This window comes from Moschus berezovskii, chromosome 18, assembly GCF_049115385.1.
Source record: "Moschus berezovskii isolate FMDL1 chromosome 18, NW_MosBer_1.0, whole genome shotgun sequence".
Classification (NCBI taxonomy): domain Eukaryota; kingdom Metazoa; phylum Chordata; class Mammalia; order Artiodactyla; family Moschidae; genus Moschus; species Moschus berezovskii.
Genome location: NC_142477.1, coordinates 3,621,131 through 3,626,624, shown reverse-complemented (window position 1 = coordinate 3,626,624; position 5,494 = coordinate 3,621,131). Strand labels below are relative to the sequence as shown.

At 49.0% G+C, this 5,494-nt stretch overlaps 1 pseudogene; it reads left to right on the top strand.

Annotated features, from left to right (window-relative positions):
* The first annotated feature begins 3,096 nt into the window (after window positions 1–3,096).
* On the top strand, window positions 3,097–3,298 carry LOC148774947 (small vasohibin-binding protein pseudogene; annotated as a pseudogene).
* The last annotated feature ends 2,196 nt before the right edge of the window (window positions 3,299–5,494 follow it).

Below are 5,494 nucleotides of genomic sequence, written 5' to 3'. Positions count from 1 at the left end.
ACAGAACTCCTGACCTTTCCTGAGGATACTGGGTGGGGGCAGGGGATTCAGGCAACAGGGCAGACTTGCTCTGGATGCTTTTGTGGGGAAGCGGGGCGACAGCAACAGGGGCTCTGCCTGAAAAACCCCAGAACCACTCACAGATCACTGCCTCCTGTACAATGTCACAAACCTCCATCCATAGTTATTCAGGCACTCTGTCTATCACATCTAATCCCTTGAATCTATTTGATTTAGGTCATACCTGAATGGTCTAGTGATTTTCCCTACTTTCTTCAATTTAAGTCTGAATTTTGCAATAAGGAGTTTAGTATCTGAGCCACAGTCAGTTCCCAGTTCAGGTTCTTGCTGACTTTATAGAGTTTCTCCATCTTTGGCTGCAAAGAATATAATCAATCTGATTTCGGTATTGACCATCTGGTAATGTCCATGTGTAGAGTCTTCTCTTGTGTTGTTGGAAGAGGGTGTTTGCTGTGACCAGTGCGTTCTCTTGGCAAAACTCTATTAGCCTTTGCCCTGTTTCATTTTGTACTCCAAGGGTAAATTTGCCTGTTACTCCAGGTATCTCTTGACTTCCTACTTTTGCATTCCAGTCCCCTATAATGAAAAGGACATCTTTTCTGGGTAATAGTCTGGGAACAATAGACTTGTTCCAAGTCAGGAAAGGAGTATGTCACCCTGCTTATTTAACTTATATGCAGAGTACATCATGTGAAATGCCAGTCTGGATGAAGGACAAGCTGGAATCAAGTTTGCCAGGAGAAATACCAATAACCTCAGATACACAGATGACACCACCCTTACGGCAGAAAGTGAAAAAGAACTAAAGAGCCTCTTGATCAAAGTGAAAGAGGAGAGTGAAAAAAGTTTGCTTAAAACTCAACATTCAGAAAACTAAGATCGTGGCATCCAGTCCCATCACTTCATGGCAAATAGATGGGGAAACAGTGGAAACAGCGACATATTATTTTTCGGGGCTCCAAAAATCACTGCAGATGGTGACTGCAGCCATGAAATTAAAAGATGCTTGTTCCTTGGAAGAAAAATGATGACCAATATAGACACCATATTAAAAAGCAGAGACATTACTTTGCCACCAAAGGAACACCTAGTTACAGCTCTGGTTTTTCCAGTAGTCATGTATGGATGTGAAAGTTTGACTATAAAGAAAGCTGAATGTAGAAGAATTCGTGCTTTTGAACTGTGGTGTTGGAGAAGACTCTTGAGAGTCTCTTGGACTGCAAGGAGATCAATCCAGTCAATCCTAAGGAAATCGGTCCTGACTAGTCATTGGAAGGAATGATGCTGAAGCTTAAGTTCCAATACTTTGGCCACCTGATGTGACGAACTGACTCATCGGGAAAGACCCTGATGATGGGAAAGATTGAAGGCAGGAGGAGAAGGGGATGTCAGAGGATGAGATGGTTGGATGACTTCACCTACTCAATCGACATGAAATTGAGCAAGCTTTGGGAGCTGGTGATGAACAGGAAAGCCTGGCGTGCTGCAGTCCATGGGGTCGTAGAGTCAGACACAACTGAGCGACTGAACTGAGCTCACTGATCAGCTTCAGAATCACTCCTGGTGTGGCAATGAGAAGGGGTGGCCCACCTACCAGAAATAAAGGAAGGTGTGGGGTCTGCAAGGCCACCTCACATAGGCACCTGATGGGAGGCTCCAGGGCTCAGCATAGGCTGGTTTGTTCACAGCTGAGACAGGTCACAGGGTGCAGTGGAGAGGCATGGGTGGGAGGGGCTCTGAGTTGGTCACTCATGACCCTGCATGCCCTCCTCACTCAAGGGTGTCCAGGGTGTCTCTTCCCCTAGTGACAAAGGGCAGAACCCTGACATTCACCCCCACCCCCGTCCCCCCAGGGAAGCTCACTAGAGACTTGGCACTTGACTTGGGTCTGGTCACGTGTTGGTGTCTTCCCTCACCCTCTAAAATGCCAGTGCCCCGAAGGGGAGCCAGGACTCAGCGTGAACCTCATGGCTGGTACAAACAGCATAGGTTCAGAGGGCTGCGCCAATGGGAGGGAGGCTTTACATCAGGGTAGAGAGCTTCCCACCAGCTGCATAAGCTTCCTGGGGCAGCAGTGGCAAATGACTACACACAGAGGCTGCAAACAACAGAAGTCTATCCTCTCTCAGTCTTGGAGACCAATGCCACACTTCCTCCAGAAGCTCCAGGGAAGTGTCCTTCCTTCATCTTTCCACTTCTGGGGCTCCAGGTGTCCCTGGGCTCATGACCAAATCTCTCCCATCTCTGCCTCTGTCTTGACCTTGTGTCTCCTTTGCATCTGTGTCTCTCAGAAGGATGCTGTCATCAATTTAGGGCCACCCTGATCCAGGATGACCTAATCCCCAGATTCGTAACCAATTATACTTGTAAAGACCTACTTTCAAATAAGGTTCCAGTCACAGATCCTGGGCTCATGACATGGGCATAGTGTTTTGGAGCACCCCCCCCATTTACCCCACTCTAGCACCCAGTTCCCAGATGCCAGCCTGCCTTCCTCAGGACAGCACTCAGGTTGGTGATGTTCTGTCTTTCTGCATGGAGGCATCTTTCATTTGTAACTGTAACTTAGTAGGGTTGAGTGGGGGGCCCTGCTGGTTGACATCCTGGTCATTCTAGTGGCCACACTATATGTGGGAGCATGGCTAGGGCTCCCTGTGCATACTCTACACTGACCACTCAGTGGTCAGGTACCTGCACGGGTTGGACTGGTCCTTGCACCACTGCACCTTCTCGGATATCATGGAACGTGGTGTGTGGGCCTATGGCCAAGATGTGTGGACCTGCCTGAATGCTGGGAGCCTTCCTGCCTGCCCTGTGGCCTCCAGCCTGCCCCTTCACACACACCCCCCACAGACCCTCCAGTCCTGCTGTGGAAACCCTCATCCAGTCGTGGACCCCTGTGCCTGCCATGGAGACCCCCCATCCCATTGGCCCTGAAGAAACTTGCTGGTAGGGGTGAGAACTTGGGCATGAAGAGGACAGGGCAGTGGCAAGCCTGGACTCCAGGCCTGCAGATCAACCTGCTTCTGTCCTATCCAGGTCAGTGCTCACTAAGAAGTCTACAGAAGACAAGTCATGGATCCACCTGCATGTAAAGAAAAACCCAGAGTTAAAGAGCCTACCAGCAGAGTGGAGGAGACCAAGCAGAAGTCAGCCCAGCAGGAGCAGAGGCAGACAAACAGCAGGGGTCTGTGCCCTCAAGAGCTGTGACAGGACTGGGGTGTCTCGGGAGCAGCTTGGTGGCTTCTGTGAACAGATACAGCCTCCTGGAGAGTGAGCCAGCCCTGTGTCCAGAGCACATGGGGCCCTGGAGGCTTGGTTTTTGAATGTGTAACCAGTCTCGAGTTAAGACGTCCCATTTGGAGCTTTACACAACTAGACAAGAAGGCGTTTATGTTATGAAATTAAAAGACGCTTTCTCCTTGGAAGGAAAGTTATGATCAACCTTGATAGTATATTAAAAAGCAGAGACATTACTTTGCCAACGAAGGTCCGTCTAGTCAAGGCTATGGTTTTTCCCGTGGTCATGTATGGATGTGAGAGTTGGACTGTGAAGAAGGCTGATCGCCGAAGAATCGATGCTTTTGAACTGTGGTGTTGGAGAAGACTCTTGAGAGTCCCTTATACTGCAAGGAGATCCAACCAGTCCATTCTAAAGGAGATCAACCCTGGATGTTCATTGGAGGGACTGATGCTAAAGCTGAAACTGCAATACTTTGGCCACCTCATGCGATGAGTTGACTCACTGGAAAAGACTGTGATGCTGGGAAAGGTTGGGGGCGGGAGGAGAAGGGGACGACAGAGAATGAGATGGCTGGAGGGCATCACCGACTCTGTGGATATGAGTTTAAGTGTACTCCGGGGGTTGGTGATGGACAGGGAGGCCTGGCGTGCTGTGATTCATGGGGTCGCGGAGAGTCGGACACGACTGAGCGACTGAACAACAACAACAACAACAAATCAGTTAGCACCTCGGAACCAGGACCTACCCGAGGGAATTTCTCATGAACAGGGACCAGGCCTGGGAACTGAGGGAGTCGGCCTCTTAGTGATGCACTGTGGCTAGAATGCTTCATTCCTGGGAGGTCGTACAGACTCAGCTAACATCCACCCGAGGTCTCTTGTCCCTCTGGTTGACGGGCCCCAAGACCTCCCCTCCCTCCAAGCGCTTTTCTCAGAAGCTCCCAGAAGTCCCTGAAGCTATTATACTTGGGGTTAGTTATGGTGAAGGATGCAGAGTAAAATCAGCGAGGACAGAGGTGAGGAGCAGGGTCCAGTCTCCTCGCCTGTGGCAGCCTGGAAGACCACCTGAGTCCCAGGGTGCAGGGTTTACTGGGCTCTGTCACAGCAACATGGGGCCACCACGTGCCTGATCTCGGCGTCCAGACCCAGTGGGGAACACAGGAAAAACTACCATGCACCATGCCATCAGCACAGACCAGCCTGGAGCGAGGTCCAAGGAAAAGGACACTCCTGTAAGACTCAAGGTGACCTCTGGAGCTAGGAACAGAGGCCTGACCTCTTGGTGTGTAGGTGACCCCACACCACAAAGGCCCTGGTGCATTGCTCATTCTGAGTAGTCAGCGTGGGTGTAAATGGGTCAGCCAGTGCCCATGTGTCTCAGCCTGTCACCGCTGACTACACTGCCTCGCTCTGCTCACAGAGTGAGGCCAACAGAGGGACAACAGGGTGGGAACAAAGCCATGTCATGGCAGGCTGGGTAAGAAAGGGTCCCAGGAGTGAGAACTTGGCTGCCCTTGCCTGTGAGCCAATAGCAGACATCCACCCTTATGACAGAAAGCGAAGGGGAACTACAGAGCCTCGTAATGAAAAAGTTCATGAAAAAGTTGGCTTAAAGCTCAATATTCAGAAAAATAAGATCATGGTATCTGGTATCATCACATCATGGAAAATAGATGGGGAAACAGTGGAAGCAGTGAGAGACTTTATTTTCTTGGTGCCCAACATCACTGTAGATGGTGAACGCAGCCATGAAATTAAAAGACGCTTGCCCCTTGGAAGAAAAGTTATGACCAAACTCGACTTCATATTAAAAAGCAGAGACATTACTTTGACAACAGAAGTCCATCTAGTCAAAGCTGTGGTTTTTCGATTAGTCATGTATGGATGTGAGAGTTGGACTATAATCTCTTTAACAAGTGGTGCTGGAAAAACCAGTCAACCACTTGTAAAAGAATGAAACTAGAACACTCCCTAATACCATACACAAAAATAAACTCAAAATGGTTTAAAGATCTAAATGTAAGACCAGAAACTATAAAACTCCTAGAGGAGAACATAGGCAAAACGCTCTCCAACATAAATCACAGCAGGATTCTCCAGGACCCACCTCCCAGAATATTGGAAGTAAAAGAAAAAATAAACTAATGGGACCTAATTAAAATTAAAAGCTTCTGCACAGCAAAGGAAACTATAAGCAAGGTGAAAAGACAGCCTTCAGAATGGGAGAAAA